The 16,767-nt window shown below is 42.0% G+C and overlaps 1 pseudogene; it reads left to right on the top strand.

Moving 5' to 3' along the window:
- Window positions 1-285: 285 nt before the first annotated feature.
- Window positions 286-16,470, top strand: LOC135545076 (matrix metalloproteinase-14-like; annotated as a pseudogene).
- Window positions 16,471-16,767: the final 297 nt, after the last annotated feature.

Below are 16,767 nucleotides of genomic sequence, written 5' to 3'. Positions count from 1 at the left end.
GTATTGGAATACATTGATTGTGTTTTGACTATTTTCCCAGGTATTGCAATTCTAGTTATTGTCTGTTTTTCAATGGTAAATGTTGAGTACATTTATGAGGTGCACTTTAGAACAACTTAATGTTAAGACTACTTTAGGTCAAGCAAAATCTGTCGTCTTCTGGACAACTTAAAGTTGTGCCTGCTTTAGGACAAATAAGACTTACATGTCCTTATAAGAGAAGTGACCTGCTATCAGTGGAAGTTTGGTTAGTAAACAGCTGTATGATAGGGTTACCTGAGGAGGTTCTACCACATGAGCCCCAGCAGTGGCCCCCAGCCCCGTAATAGGAGGGCCACCGCCACCTCAGCCCTGGGGGAAAAGATCAGGGAGATGCAGGGTTTCTTCAGTCTGAAGCAGACTGGCAGACTGGACCTCCAGACACTCTCTGTGATGAGGAAGCATAGGTGTGGAGTGCCTGACATGGAAAACTACAGCTTTTACCCTGACCAGATCAAGTGGAAGAATTCCACCATCACATACAGGTGCATATTATTATTTGTTATCTGTCTAGTATCGGTTGACGGTCACAATGTCTTCTTTTTTGCTGACGATTGTCTTCCATCTGTGTTATCCATCTTGTTGTACCATTTTTTTTATCCCTTGCCCCTGCCACACAGGATGCCTTTGGCCTCGAGCCAGGCCGTCATTGTAAATAACTATTTGTTCTTAATAGACCTGACTAGAAAAAATAAAGATAAAATAGATACATTTCATCTTTTGGGATTTGCTCTATTGATATTCAAAATATCTGTGAGAATATAGATATTACTTCCTAAAACAGACTTTCAAATTGTTTAACTGCGGGGAATTACACTGAGTGTAGTAAACATTAGGAACACCTGCTCTTTTCATGACATAGACTGACCAGGTGAATCCAGGTGAAAGCTATGATAGCTATGATATTGATGTCACCTGTTAAATCCACTTCACTCAGAGTAGATGAAGAGGAGGAAACAGGTTAAAGAAGGATTTTAAGCCTTGAGACAAGTAAGACATGGATTGTTTATGTGTACCATTCAAAGGGTGAATGTGCAAGACAAAATATTTAAGTGCCTTTGAACGGGGTATGGTAGTAGGTGCCAGGCCCACCAGTTTGAGTGTTTCAAGAACTGCAACACTTCTGGATTATGCTCAACAGTTTCCCACGTGTATCAAGAATAGTCCACCACCCAAAGGACATCCAGCCAACTTGACACAACTGTGGGAAAATTTGGAGTCAACATGGGCCAGCATCCCTGTGAAATGCTTTCGACACCTTTTAGAGTCCACACCCCAATGAATTGAGGCTGTTCTGAGGGAAAAATGGGGTACAACTCAATATTAAGAAGGTGTTCCTGTTTTGTACACTGTGTATAAAAGGATGACATAATCCCCAAAATTAACCATGTTTCATCATAAAATCAGTTTTGTTTCATCACTGAATTGTATAGTGGTTCAAGCGTTGGGCCAGTAACCAAAAGGTTGCTGGATTGAATCCCTGAGCTGGCGAGGTAAAAATCTGTCATTTTGCCCCTGAGCAAGGCAGTTCCCCAGGCGCTTATGGCTGCCCCCCCCCGCATCTCTCTGATTTAGAGGGGTTAAATGTGGAAGACATATTTCAGTTGAATGCATTCAGTTGTTCAACTGACGAGGTACCCACCTTTCCCTTTTAAAACAGACATCTGCCAATAGATTACCAGCTCACTGGATCTAACTAGCCCAGTTTTTTATGCTTTTTTTCAGGCTGCTTCATGTTTTTCTGTGTTGTCTGTGTGCCAATGACCTGCAGGATTGATCAGTACACCCCTGACCTTACACAGGAGGAGGTGGATACTTCCTTCCGTTTGGCCTTGAAGATCTGGAGTGACGCGGCCCCACTGAAGTTCATCAAGGTCAACCACGACAAGGCAGACATCATCCTCTCCTTCGCAAAAAAAAGTATTCTGACCCTGAATCATTCTCCGTTCAGTTCAGCGTATTTTCTAATAGAGGTGGTAGAGAATGTATGTGGCTGCATGCGAGGTTTTAATTGTTCTATAGTTATATACTTATTGTAGCCAGTTTCCAGGTACATGCCTGATAATCCATCTCGCTCCATCCATCCATCATAGCTCACGGAGACTTCTTTCCCTTTGACGGCCCCAAGGGTGTTCTGGCCCACGCATTCGCACCAGGGGAGGACATGGGGGGAGATGTGCACTTTGACGAGGACGAAATCTGGACGATGGGGCATTCCAAGCTAGGTAGGGCCACTGTTATAAGCATAACATGATCTGAATTTATTTTATAAAACTCAATGAATTAGGATTCAAAATATGGTTGTAGACAAATAAACATTTTCTTATTGGATGCTGTTTTAGGTTATAACCTGTTCACTGTTGCGGCTCATGAGTTAGGCCACTCCTTGGGCCTCTCCCATTCCAAAGACCCCTCATCTCTCATGTACCCCAACTACAATTATTACATTGGAGCACAGTACACACTTCCACAAGATGACGCACTGGGAATCCAGGCGCTGTATGGTAAGTAGAAATGAGCAATAACATAATTATCACATGGTACATTTTTGGGTGGATTTCCATCTAAACATTGGAGACTATGCTTTTATTTCCAAGGCAAGCCGGTCAGAAAACAGGATCCACCAAACCTTCCTAAGAAGTGTGATCCCAACTTCTCTGTTGATGCAGTGGCAGTGTTCGGGAAGGAAATTGTGTTCTTTAAAAACAGGTAAAGGAGTTTTGAATTATGCAATCAAATTTTTATAGTATAGGTTCTTATTTGCCCCAACACAGCTGTTTGTTTTCCTCCAGGTACATGTGGTTGAGGACAACATGGACGACATACTGGAACCGTCTGAGAGAGGGCCCCAGCAGCACATACCTCCCCAGCATCAACTCTCCTGTGGACGCAGCCTATGACATCCCTGCCAAAGGCGTGGCATATGTCTTCACTGGTAATGTGCCGTCTGATCGTCTCAAAGGCCTCACTTAGGCTTTCGTAGCATGACAGGGCTAGATTTGAAACAGAACGTTGTTTCAAAGAACCGCTGGACGTAAATTATAACCCTGCGTCAAAATTGTCGCACTTCATGCAAGAAACTCTCAAAGCTCATTGGTATCTGGCAGTTCTTGTTGTATGTTTTCATAGGGTTCCAAATGCAGTAAAAGTGCCCTGTGTTCCAGGTCCTAAGTACGGGGTGGTTCGACAGCTTAAGAAGAAAAGCCACTTTGGCTCCATATATGACTATGGATTCCCAGCCAGAGTAAGGAACATTGACGCTGCTGTTCATATCAGTGAATATGGAAAAACCTTCTTCTTCATAGGACACGATTACTATAGGTAAACAGCCTCTAACAAAATATTTTTGAGTAAATGACTAACAAAGTGAACGGTTATTACAGTATAATACAATATTATGTTGCAGAAAATATACTGTTCCAAAGTCCACTGTTTAGGTAGGAGCAGTATGTTTTCACTGTAGCAATGTTTTGATGAATAGGCATTCCAGCTCCTGAGAGGCAAAGCCTGCCATCTAGTGTTTAACAATGAGACATTTGTTAGAAAGGAACTGCACATAAGCTATCCATCATTTATTTACAAGTTCAATGTTTATTTGTTATCTATTGTACAGATACGATGAACACAGACGTAGGATGGATCCAGGATTTCCAAGACACATCCAAACAGACTGGCCAGGTATTGGGAGGAGTGTTGATGCTGCATTTGAGTTACAAGGTAGCCATAACACACTTCACCATGTCACCTTGACTTAAATTGCATACATTATAATATCATGACACTTTTGTGTTACCTTGATTACTAGGCCCACTTTAAGAAGATATTATCATACTTCTCATCAACAGGTACTATCTATCTCTTCAGTGGAACAAAGGCATACAACTATGACTACAGACAGAACCGGGTGCTGAATCGAATCCTAGCCAATGCATGGCTGGACTGCTAACATATCTGTCAAAGACACTAGATGTGACCCCACCTACAGACACTCTTATACAGAGCAACTTACATAAGCAATTAGATTTAAGTACATTGCTCAAGGGCACATCGACAGATCTGTTTCACCAATTTGGGTCGGGGCTATGAACCAGTGACCTTTTGGTATCTGGCCTAACGCTCTAACCGCTAGGCTACCTGTCTCTGTTACAAAGCTTGTTACCGACCTAGCCCAACTTTGAAAGAACACCTGACAAGAGTGTACCTGCTCAATCAATTGAACATATCCTGAAGTATACCTTAGGGATATGAGTATGCCAGATTTTATACATAGCAATCGGTTTATTGTTCCGGCACAAACACGTCTTTTGTAGCTTTGATGCAAATATCAAGAATTGCTGTTCAAAGTAGTTTATTTATTTGATATTTTAAATCGGATTAATTGAATCTTGTATTGAGTAAGACTAATATGCAGTATCTAAGTACCTCAGGGCTACCTCATCTAGCATGAACCAAGATAATTCACTAGCTGAATGTTGATGAAAGTGTTGATGAAAGAAGTGAAACTGCATCATCAAGCAACCATCTTCAAGGCCATTTCACTTAAATCCTTGTGGTAACTTACTGTATAGGTACAGAACATAAGTTACAAATGGATTAATTGTTTTATAATGTAGTAACATGTTATGCTAATAAATGTGCTTGACTGATCAAAGATATTCAAACTAACCACTGTTTTTTCCTTACAATGTTAACTTATGTGTACCTACAGTATGCCTAAACCTCACCCTAACAATCACCCAAAACTCTACACACCACCTCCAACAATGTTATCAGGAGAACTCTCCCTCTTCCTTGAGGATAGGGGTTTGTCCAAAAGTTTACAGGAATTTTCAAGAGCACAAAGCTTACCTTGGCATCTCACTCATGTTCTGAATGGAACCATGTACACCCCAGACTGTTAAGGATCATTCAAAAGAGAATTTGGACAGGGCAGAGTGATAGAGAAAAAGAGGGAGTCTCCCCTCTGCATTACCACAGGTTTGGAAATTGTCTTTATACGGGTTCCGTGGTCCTGTTTCTGGCCTGTTTTGGTCTGTGTTAGGCTGCCCCCGCCAGTGCTCCAGCGGTCCAAACATCATCAGAGGACGCAAGACAGTCGCTGAGGTAATTTATCTGAGTATATATATCTCAGTATATTGCTACCCGTATCATCAGTATTATCTCAGAATAAGGCGGGAAAATACAAGTTAGCCTACTTGTTATGCTTGTACTGTTTCGCATGAGAGTTGTAATAGGCATGAGAAAACAGATTGTTTCAAATGTTGTCTCTAATCCTCCTCCGACACCAGGACTATCTGTCTCAATAGTACACAGATGTGGGGTTGACAAACTCAACTTCCATGAATATTATCAAGCCAGACTTCAACAAGAGCCTGGAGGCCATGCAGGCACTCTTTGGCCTGGAGGTCACTGGGGTTCTGGACAAAAACACTCTGGAGGTGATGAAGGAGTCCAGACGTGGAGTGTCAGACATCAGCAGATATGAACACTCCACAGGAAACAAAAATGGGAGAAGAACACTGTTACCTACAGGTATAGTGAAAGCTCTGACTGTAGATGAGCACTTTGACTTCTTTTAAAATGCATTAAGTTTGACAGCTATAATCAAGGAAAAGAATATGGTAATCATGGTTCATTGTTGATCATCTGCTAAAAATGTCAAATCCGTTGTTGCCCAGCATGGGTCATTGTGCAATGCCTGCACTGCAGGAGTAAAACGGATCCCTTTTATTTGTCAGGTAATGTCAGTGAGTGACTTGTGTTTCACAAAATCACTCAGTACACACCAGACCCGAGGCAGTGATGTACGTAGATGCAACTATAGCCCAGGCCTTCTAGATCTACAGTGATGTGGTCCCCCTGGACCTCAAACAGATCTACACTGACACTGCCAACGTCATGATCCTCTTCAAGGGTGGATGTGAGTATGGACTATGATAATGGTATTGACTCAATACCATCACTAAACACTACTGATGAATGTCTTAAATCTTGCTTGTCTAAACACAGATCATATAGACTTCTATCCTTTTGATGGGCCAAATGCTGTCTTAGCCCATTCCAACTCCCCTGGACTGAACCAAGGTGGGGACACACACTTTGATGACGATGAAACCTGGACACTGAGCCAGAGGGGTGGCCATCTGAACACACAACACTATTTAAGACATAGTGTAGCCCGATTCACTGATTCAACACACACATGTAATGTTGTACTCAGGAGTGAATCTGCTGTTGGTGGCTGCACATGAGTTTGGTCATCTTCTGAGGCTGAACCACTCCAGGGACCGGAGAGCTCTGATGTTCCCCACCTATCAGTATGTCAACACCAATGGTTACACACTGCCTGATGATGACAGACATGGGGTCCAAGCCCTGAATGGTCATTAAACACATAGACAGCATTTCTATAGAATAATTATGTTCACTGTATGTGTTTTTTATTACCATCTTTATTGAATACTATTGGTATGTTTATGTGATGTGTGTTATCTTAAAGGTATCCGTAAACATGACAGCTAATGATTTGTGTACTCCCACTCTCAAACTCTCTCTCGTACAAAGAGTATTTACTTCTCATATTTTCACAGGTGACAAAAACTGGGGAATAAGGGCTTATGGAAAGACGATCCTCCCTGGCTATCCAAAGCCAACTTTGGCTTCCACTCATCAGCGACTAAGGGAAAACCTTATTTGTGGGCAACAAATACTGGAGGTGTTTGGAACATGGTTTAATTAGACGCCAATAATTGATATGTCATGCATTTTTCTGTATGATAATATGCATAAATAGATTTATTAAAAAATCGAAATAAAATAATTTGATATTATGTTTCAGCTTTGATGAGGCAAGATGCCAAATACACTATGGATATCCCCAATCCATAACTCAGGATTTTCCATGCATTGACTCCAAGGTGGATGCTGTCTTTCAGAACTTTGATGATCATTTACTGTAAAACTATATTTATTATTATTACATACATGAGTTAATAAAGCATTCAGCACAACTTTTTTTACTGATAAAGACAATTTTTATAGGTTACCCTCTGGAGAGCCTTGCAGTTGAGGGCGGTGCAGTTGAAGTACCAGGCGGTGATACAGCCCAAAAGGATGTCTCAATTGTGCATCTATAAAAGTTTGTCATTGTTTTAGGTGACAAGCCAAACTTTTCAGCCACCTGAGGTTGAAGAGGCACTGTTGCGCCTTCCTTCTTCACCACACTGTCTGTGTGGGTGGACCATTTCAGTTTGTCTATGATGTGTACGCCGATGAACTTAACTTCCCAAGTTCTCCACTGCTTTCCTGTCGATTTGGATAGAGGGGTGCTCCCTCTGCTGTTTCTTGAAGTCCACGATCATCTCCATTTGTTGACGTTGAGTGAGAGGTTGTTTTCCTAACTATTGAGTTGGAGGCGTGCATGGCCACGCAGTCATGGTTGAACAGGGAGTACAGGAGGGGGCACGCACCCTTGTGGGGCCCCAGTGTTGAGGATCAGCGACGTGGAGATGTTGTTTCCTTCCTTCCCCACCTTGGGCGGCCCGTCAGAAAGTCCAGGACCGAATTGCACAAGGGGTTGATGACCCAGGGCCTCAAGCTTAATGATGAGCTTGGAGCAGGTATTCCTAACCTGAGGTATGCTTACCACCAGCGGTAGCTCAATCCCGTCTGGGGTAAGCCAAATAAACTTGTGATTCACATTTAAAAAAACTATAAAACAGTATATACTTTAAAACTATATTAATTTTTATTACATACATGAGTTTATAAAGCCTTCAGCACAACTTTCTTTTACTGATAAAGCCATTTTATTCTCCTATAGGTTACCTTTACTTCTCAGATGGTCCAAGGCAGAGTGAGTGAGTGCTACTGGGTGATACATGTTCTCCTGAACTACAGCTGGCTGGATTGCTGCTAAGATACTACTACTATTTATTATTTTATTAGGCATGTCAGTTAAGAACAAATTCTTATTTACAATGACAGCCTAGGAACTGTGGGTTAGGGGCAGAACTACAGATTTTTTCAAATCCATTTTACTCATTGTCATTTGAAGAGAAATAATTATGGGCCTCCTGTGTGGCGCAATGGTCTAAGGCACTGCATCGCAGTGCTAGCTGTGCCACCAGAGATTCTGGGTTTGAGCCCAGGCTCTGTCGAAGCTGGCCGCGACTTGGAGGCCCATGGGACGGTGCACAATTCGCCCAGCGTTTTCCGGGTTAGTGAGGGTTTGGCCAGCAGCGATATCCTTGTCTCATCGTGCACTAGTGACTCCAGTGGCTGGCAGGGTGCAGTGCATGCTTACCAGGTTGCCAGGTGTACGGTGTTTCCTCAGACACATTGGTGTGGCTGGCTTCCAGGTTGGATGTGCATTGTGCTTTGTTGGGTTATGTTATGGGAGTTGCAGCAATCAGACAAGACTGTAACTACTACCAATTGGGGAGAAAAAAGGGGTAAAATGTTTTTCCAAATAAATAAATTATGAAGAGAAATTATAGATAAAACGTATCAGTGCTCATCGGCCATTGGACATAAACATTTCACAACAAGTTGGAAATCGCAAATTCAACAATGAGTGGTTTGAAATGAATCAGTGTCTAATTGCAAGACTTTGCAAAGCAATCATTATCCTGCTATTCAGTGGAGTGGCAGTGTGGTCCCTAGTCTAAAATTAAGGGTCTCTTTACCTAGTTTGAAATTATAAACATTCAAAATTGGACATGCTTTCAATAAAGTATGATTTCTCCCGCGCTCAAAACAACAGTTAATGTAAACATTACTAAAGTGGCATTATTTAAAGTGACTAGTGATCCATTTATTAAAGTGGCCAATGATTTGAGTCTGTATGTCGGCAGAAGCCTCTCTGAGGCAATCACCATATCTACATGTACATACTACCTCAGTCAGCCTGACTAACCGGTGTCTGTATGTAGGCAGAAGCCTCTCTGAGGTAATCACCATATCTACATGTACATACTACCTCAGTCAGCCTGACTAACCGGTGTCTGTATGTAGGCAGAAGCCTCTCTGAGGCAATCCCCATATCTACATGTACATACTACCTCAGTCAGCCTGACTAACCGATGTCTGTATGTACAGTGCCTTGCGAAAGTATTCGGCCCCCTTGAACTTTGCGACCTTTTGCCACATTTCAGGCTTCAAACATAAAGATATAAAACTGTATTTTTTTGTGAAGAATCAACAACAAGTGGGACACAATCATGAAGTGGAACGACATTTATTGGATATTTCAAACTTTTTTAACAAATCAAAAACTGAAAAATTGGGCGTGCAAAATTATTCAGCCCCCTTAAGTTAATACTTTGTAGCGCCACCTTTTGCTGCGATTACAGCTGTAAGTCACTTGAGGTATGTCTCTATCAGTTTTGCACATCGAGAGACTGAAATTCTTTCCCATTCCTCCTTGCAAAACAGCTCAAACTCAGTGAGGTTGGATGGAGAGCATTTGTGAACAGCAGTTTTCAGTTCTTTCCACAGATTCTCGATTGGATTCAGGTCTGGACTTTGACTTGGCCATTCTAACACCTGGATATGTTTATTTTTGAACCATTCCATTGTGGATTTTGCTCTATGTTTTGGATCATTGTCTTGTTGGAAGACAAATCTCCGTCCCAGTCTCAGGTCTTTTGCAGACTCCATCAGGTTTTCTTCCAGAATGGTCCTGTATTTGGCTCCATCCATCTTCCCATCAATTTTAACCATCTTCCCTGTCCCTGCTGAAGAAAAGCAGGCCCAAACCATGATGCTGCCACCACCATGTTTGACAGTGGGTATGGTGTGTTCAGGGTGATGAGCTGTGTTGCTTTTACGCCAAACATAACCTTTTGCATTGTTGCCAAAAAGTTCAATTTTTGGTTTCATCTGACCAGAGCACCTTGTTCCACATGTTTGGTGTGTCTCCCAGGTGGCTTGGGGCAAACTTTAAATGACACTTTTTATGGATATCTTTAAGCAATGGCTTTAAGCAATGGCTTTCTTCTTGCCACTCTTCCATAAAGGCCAGATTTGTGCAAAGACCTGAGACTGGGACGGAGATTTGTCTTCCAACAAGACAATGATCCAAAACATAGAGCAAAATCTACAATGGAATGGTTCAAAAATAAACATATCCAGGTGTTAGAATGGCCAAGTCAAAGTCCAGACCTGAATCCAATCGAGAATCTGTGGAAAGAACTGAAAACTGCTGTTCACAAATGCTCTCCATCCAACCTCACTGAGCTCGAGCTGTTTTGCAAGGAGGAATGGGAAAGAATTTCAGTCTCTCGATGTGCAAAACTGATAGAGACATACCTCAAGCGACTTACAGCTGTAATCGCAGCAAAAGGTGGCGCTACAAAGTATTAACTTAAGGGGGCTGAATAATTTTGCACGCCCAATTTTTCAGTTTTTGATTTGTTAAAAAAGTTTGAAATATCCAATAAATGTCGTTCCACTTCATGATTGTGTCCCACTTGTTGTTGATTCTTCACAAAAAAATACAGTTTTATATCTTTATGTTTGAAGCCTGAAATGTGGCAAAAGGTCGCAAAGTTCAAGGGGGCCGAATACTTTCGCAAGGCACTGTAGCCTCGCTACTTTTATAGCCTCGCTGCTGTATAAAGCCTGTCTTTTGCTGTTGTTTTATGTCTTTACTTACCTATTTTTTACCTAACACCTTTTTTGCACTATTGGTTAGAGCCTGTAAGTAAGCATTTCACCTGTTATATTTGGCGCACGTGACAAATCAACTTTGATTTGATATAGAACTAAATCTTATTATCAATAGTAGTATTACTTTGTAGTATCTTAGTAGCAATCCAAACAGCCGTAGTTCAGGAGAACTGGACCATCTGAGAAGTAAAGGTAAACTATAGGAGAAAAAAATGGTCTTTATCAGTAGAACAAGTTGTACTGAAGGCTTTATTAACTCATGTATGTAATAAAAATAAATATTGTTTTACATTATTTATTTATTATTTGAACAAATAAGTAATGTGAATCACATTTTTATTTGGCGTACCCCTGTCGGCATTGCACATCCCCCTTCATGGTTAAATACTGTAAATAAGTGATTACTGTCTTTGATTTGTAAGTGATTGCTGTCTTTGATTTATATCAAATGATATTCAAATAACTGTTGGAATATAATAGATAACTGCCAGGTATATATTTTTTTTTATTCAAAATTCTTCACATTTTCAAACAGTCCATTTCAATGCATTTGGATGATGTTTTTTCCGAGTAGCCTCGTTTCAATGCCCAAAATAAAATGAAACCATCTAGTGTTCAGCAAAATAACAACACAATGTCAAATACAAGTAGCCTAGTCAAAAAATTAACATCCAAACACATTAACCGTTACTCTCTCGCGGGAATTCCACTAACAGTCCATATGTAGCCAAACATAGCTGCTGCTCATTCTGTTTGCTCGAAAATTGATAAATGGTTAACAAAAGTAAGGCCTGCCTCCATAGAAACACATACTGTACCAGCAGTACTACACCTGCACCTGTCGATGACACAAGCTGTTCTGCTTCCACAAGCGCATCCAATGCCAGCATCAGTAATTTTACATGTGTTGTTAGCCCAGCTAGCATGGACACTGACAGTTGTGATTCTGATGCAGCCAAAGAGTTACTGCCCCCATACCCGGGAAAATCACCGAACAACAGACATGGACGTTGGACCATCGAAGAGGCACAAATATGATGAGAACTACATTGATTTGGGGTTCACTTATATTGGGAGTAGTGCCTTTCTTCAGCCACAGTGTGTTATATGTGCAAAAGTCTATCTCAGAACTCAATGAAATGTTCCCTCTTGCGCAGACGTTTAGAAACAAAACTAAGCCAGTTTTTTGAGCGAGAATTAAGATTACTTTTGAGTAGTAAAACATGTATAAAAACAACAAATACCATTAATAAGAAGGGACTAGAAGAGCCATATATGGTGAGCTACCGAGTGGCAAGGACAGGCAAGCCCCATACTATTGTAGAAGACTTAATTATTCCTGCTGCCGCAGATATGGCTGCGGCAATGCTGGGGGAAAGGGCCCCCCAAAACAATCAAAGAACACTTTCACGACGCATCAGTAACATGGCAGGAAATGTTTTGAAACAATTACTGCTTCGCATACAAGCCAGTTATTTCTATGCGTTACAGCTGGATGAATCAACAGACGTGGCGGGCCTTGCACAGCTCCTGGTATATGTCCGTTTCGTTTATGGGGGGTCAATTAAGGAAGACATCCTCTTCTACACACCACTGGAAACCAGGATATCAGGAGAGGATATTTTTAAGTACTGGACAGCTTTGTGACATCAAATAGACTTAGTGGTCAAGATGTGTTGGTATCTGTACTGGTGGAGCAAAATCCATGACAGGGAGACATAGTGGAGTTGCTCTCGATGCCACTTGGGTACACTGCAGCAACCATCGAGAGGCTCTTGCTGCCAAAGGAATGCCTGTCAGCTTGAAAGACGTTTTGGACACTACAGTGAAAAGAACGTCCTGTCTTCCCCATAGTACTTGCGGGTCTGACTGTTTACAGTCTAGGGCACATATGTCAGAGTCAAGGCCCGCGGGCCACATCCGGCCCGCGAGAAGGTTTTTTACGGCCCCTGGGATGATCTTGATTTATTATTAGAACCGGCCCGCAGACCGCAGCAAGCCGGCAGCCCGCAGATCTTTTACACGCACCAATACTACATTTCCCACAATGCAACGGTGACGCACCGAGCAGTAGGCTGCTTCATTTCAATATTTATTGGCACAGCAGTCGTCAGCATCACAGTAAAATTAACTTTCAGATACCCATCAAAAATGGCAAAACGGAAGGTGGACACTGAGAACCGGGGTTTCAAACAAGGTGGGAGTCGGAGTATATGTTCACGGAGGTAGCTGGAAAACCTGTGTGTCTTCTGTGTGGAGAAAGTGTGGCGGTACTGAAAGAGTATAATCTGAGACGACATTATGAAACGAAACACGCGGACAAAAACAAGAATATGGACATGGAACAAAGGCTACAAAAGGCAGAGGAATTAAAACGAGGCCTCAAATCTCGACAGGCTCTGTTCAAAAAAGCCAAATCACAAGGCCAGGCTGCTGTCAAGGCCAGTTTTATTTTGGCAGAAGAGATCGCTAAATCAGCCCGGCCATTTACGGAGGGGGATTTCATCAAAAACTGCATGATTAAAGTTTGTGACGAAGTTTGCCCAGAAAAAGGCAACTCTTTTAAATGTGAGTCTGAGCAGAAACACCATTGCCGAGAGAGTAGACCAGTTGTCCATCAATCTAAAAGAGCAGCTTGTGAAAAAGGGAAAAGATTTCATTGCATATTCCTTGGCTGTGGATGAGAGCACCGACATTTCTGACATTGCCCAGTTGTCAATTTTCATCCGCGGAGTGGACTCCAGCCTAAGCGTGACAGAGGAGTTTTTGGCTTTACGTCCTATGCATGGCACAACTACGGGGCATGATTTGTATGAAGAGGTGTCAAGATGTGTAAATGAGATGGAGCTGCCTTGGGAAAAACTCGTGGGTTTGACAACCGACGGAGCACCTGCGATGTGTGGACACAGGAGCGGACTGGTGGCGAAGATACGGAAAAAGATGCAAGAGGAAAACGCGACAGGTGAGCTGACAGCTTATCATTGTATCATACACCAGGAAGCGTTGTGCGGTAAAGCCTTGAAAATGGAGCATGTAATGAGCATCATCACGCGCACAGTTAACTTTATCAGAGCCAAAGGTTTGAATCACCGCCAGTTCAAGGCATTTCTGACGGAGTTAGAAACGGAGCATGGTGATTTGCCTTATCACACAGAGGTGCGATGGCTAAGCCAGGGAAAGGTGCTTCAAAGATGTTTCGAGCTTCGTGAGGAGATTTGTCTGTTCTTGGACAGCAAAGGGAAAGACACAACACAACTCCGAGACGAAATGTTTCTGTGTGAAATGGCTTTTCTGTGTGACATTACGAGTCATCTGAATGCAATGAACTTGCAGCTGCAGGGTCGGGATCATGTCATCTCTGATATGTACAGTACAGTGAAGGCATTTAAAACCAAACTGACTCTGTGGGAGACGCAGATGCGGAAAGAAAATTTGAGCCACTTTCCCAGCTGCCAGACCATGAAAGAGAAGCTCTCTACCAGTGCGTTCCCGAGCGCACAGTTGGCTGATAAAATAGGTATGCCTGCCGCTGACTTTCGACGCCGATTTGCTGACTTTGAAGCACAAAAAAGCAGGTTGGAACTGCTCGGTAACCCATTTGCTGTTGACGTGGAAAGCTCACCACCAAACCTCCAAATGGAGTTGATTGACCTCCAATGCAATGATGCACTGAGGGCAAAATATGCGGCAGTGGGTGCTGCGGAGTTCGCCCGTTTCCTCCCCGACACAATGCCCCAGCTGCGCATCCAGGCTGCTCAAACGTTGTCTATGTTTGGCAGCACATACCTGTGTGAACAACTTTTTTTCTTTGATGAACCTGAACAAAACATCACACAGAAGTCGACTTACTGCTGAACACCTCCACTCAATTCTGAGGATTTCCTCAGCTCAGAGCCTTACCCCGAACATTGATGAACTTGTGGAAAAGATGGGACACCACCAAGTATCACCCTCAACCTCAAACAAGTGAACATTACTGTGCAATCACATATTTAGAGTTTTTACTCAGTTCAAGTTTAAAAGTTAAAGTTTAATATTTGTTTTCACTGCATGTTACTTCTCCTTAAACAATGTGTTGTTTTTGATTAATAGATTTTTGCACTTTATTTTATTGTATTTCAATCCAATTATATTTTAAAAATATTTCAGTTGAGTGGATGATAGAAAATTGCTATTATTGTTTTTTTTCTTTGAAGTAAATTTAGCCCACTTTTGCTAAAATAGAAAATATAGGCTACTGATGGTGCCTTGAATACCGGTTTCTTTCATTTAATGTTCATGTTATGGGGATTTTTATATAAAGGAAATTTGTCTTTTGTGTCTGTTGAAAATTAAAGATTACTGACAGAGCCATAAGAAAATATTGCTTTATTTATCTGATCATATTGGAATATATTTGTTAGGTTTTCAGTAGGTTCAATTAGGTTCACTAGACTATATGCGTCATTTAAAAAATTTTCAATGAACATTCGAACAGTCCGGCCCTCGGCTTGTAGCTAAATTTTTTATTTGGCCCTCCGTCCATTTGACTTTGACACCCCTGGTCTAGGGGATGTCTCTCATTTGCTCTGTATAAACACTCTCCAAATGATCTTACATGGTTTTCTCCATATCTCCTCATTAGCATGACCACTCTTAGTTGAAAGTACTGAACAGATTTTCAACATATTGTCCTCCCTGATCATTTTGCTCAGGGTCATTATCCATGAAAGGAGACCAGGAGAAGCTATTCAAGACTGTTGGGACACAGCCCATGACTGTTCTCAGATCAGTGGCTAGAAAATAATGAATGATGTCCTTCCCTGTTCCAGATTATCACAGACAGGATGCTGTTCCATGACCAGTGTGCCATCTACCCAGTGAGCTTCTGCCCTGATCAGCAGTGCCTCTACACCTGCCAGATTAAGGACGGGGTTGCTGGCCCACAGGTACCCTCACACTAATTTAGCTACAAAACATTATGAAGGCACATGCTAAGTAAATCAAATAGGTGTTGTGAGACAGCTTATGAATGTGCTTGCGAGAAGTGTTTTCCTTATCAAACCATCTCTTTTCCCCCCACTTTGAGATAGTACCTGAGGAAAACCATAAGAATGCCATAGCTGCTTCCTCTGCCCTCACCTGCCATTCCAACCTGCTGAAGGCCATTGGTGCTCTAAGATACCTGCTTGCTGTTTAGACTGACTTATAGACTCGGTGGATACATTTCAATGTATGATTTTTCTCTCATTATCTTACATTTATGGCCCACATCATGCCTTCAGGAACAGACTTCTTCTGTTTCTCCCACTCCACCGTCCAGATCCTTATCCAGCGCTTCCCAGGAGCACACAAGCACTGCAAGTATGTCTCTAGTACTCAAGTATGTCAGATACCTCACAGGAAATTAGTTGAACATTGCACATTATCTTTGTGGAGATTGCAATTGGTACATTTCCTGAATTTAGAGGAACTGACCTTAATATGCTCTCTCATATCTGCTAAAGTACGTATAGCTGAACGACTTATGTGTTGCTTATTGGTTTGATATGTCCCTGTACAGTTATCTGTGGATCCGTTTTGAGGTGTGTCGTCCATGGCCAGGCTCTACACAGCCTGTTGGAGGACAACGCCTCGGTCAACTTTGAGCCCTACCAGAGACACCAGGGCTTTGATGTCAGCATGAGGGTAGAGCACAATCTAGTAGGTGAGGCAGAGCAGTTTGGCACAGACTTTCTCTACCTAGCTGTACCCTCTAGACTATTTCTCTACCTACAGTGAGGGAAAAAAAGTATTTGATCCCCTGCTGATTTTGTTTGCCCACTGACAAAGAAATTATCAGTCTATCATTTTAATGATAGGTTTATTTGAACAGTGACAGACAGAATAACACCAACATTATCCAGAAAAACTAATGTAAAATTTTGTATACATTTATTTGCATTTTAATGAGGGAAATAAGTACTTGACCCCTCTGCAAACATGACTTAGTACTTTGTGGCAAAACCCTTGTTGGCAATCACAGAGGTCAGACGTTTCTTGTAGTTGGCCACCAGGTTTGCACACATCTCAGAAGGG

The sequence above is a fragment of the Oncorhynchus masou genome, chromosome 9 (genome assembly GCF_036934945.1).
Source record: "Oncorhynchus masou masou isolate Uvic2021 chromosome 9, UVic_Omas_1.1, whole genome shotgun sequence".
In the NCBI taxonomy this organism is placed as follows: Eukaryota; Metazoa; Chordata; class Actinopteri; order Salmoniformes; family Salmonidae; genus Oncorhynchus; species Oncorhynchus masou.
The sequence above is the reverse complement of the archived record's forward strand: the minus strand, read 5'-3'. Positions and strand labels throughout refer to the sequence as shown.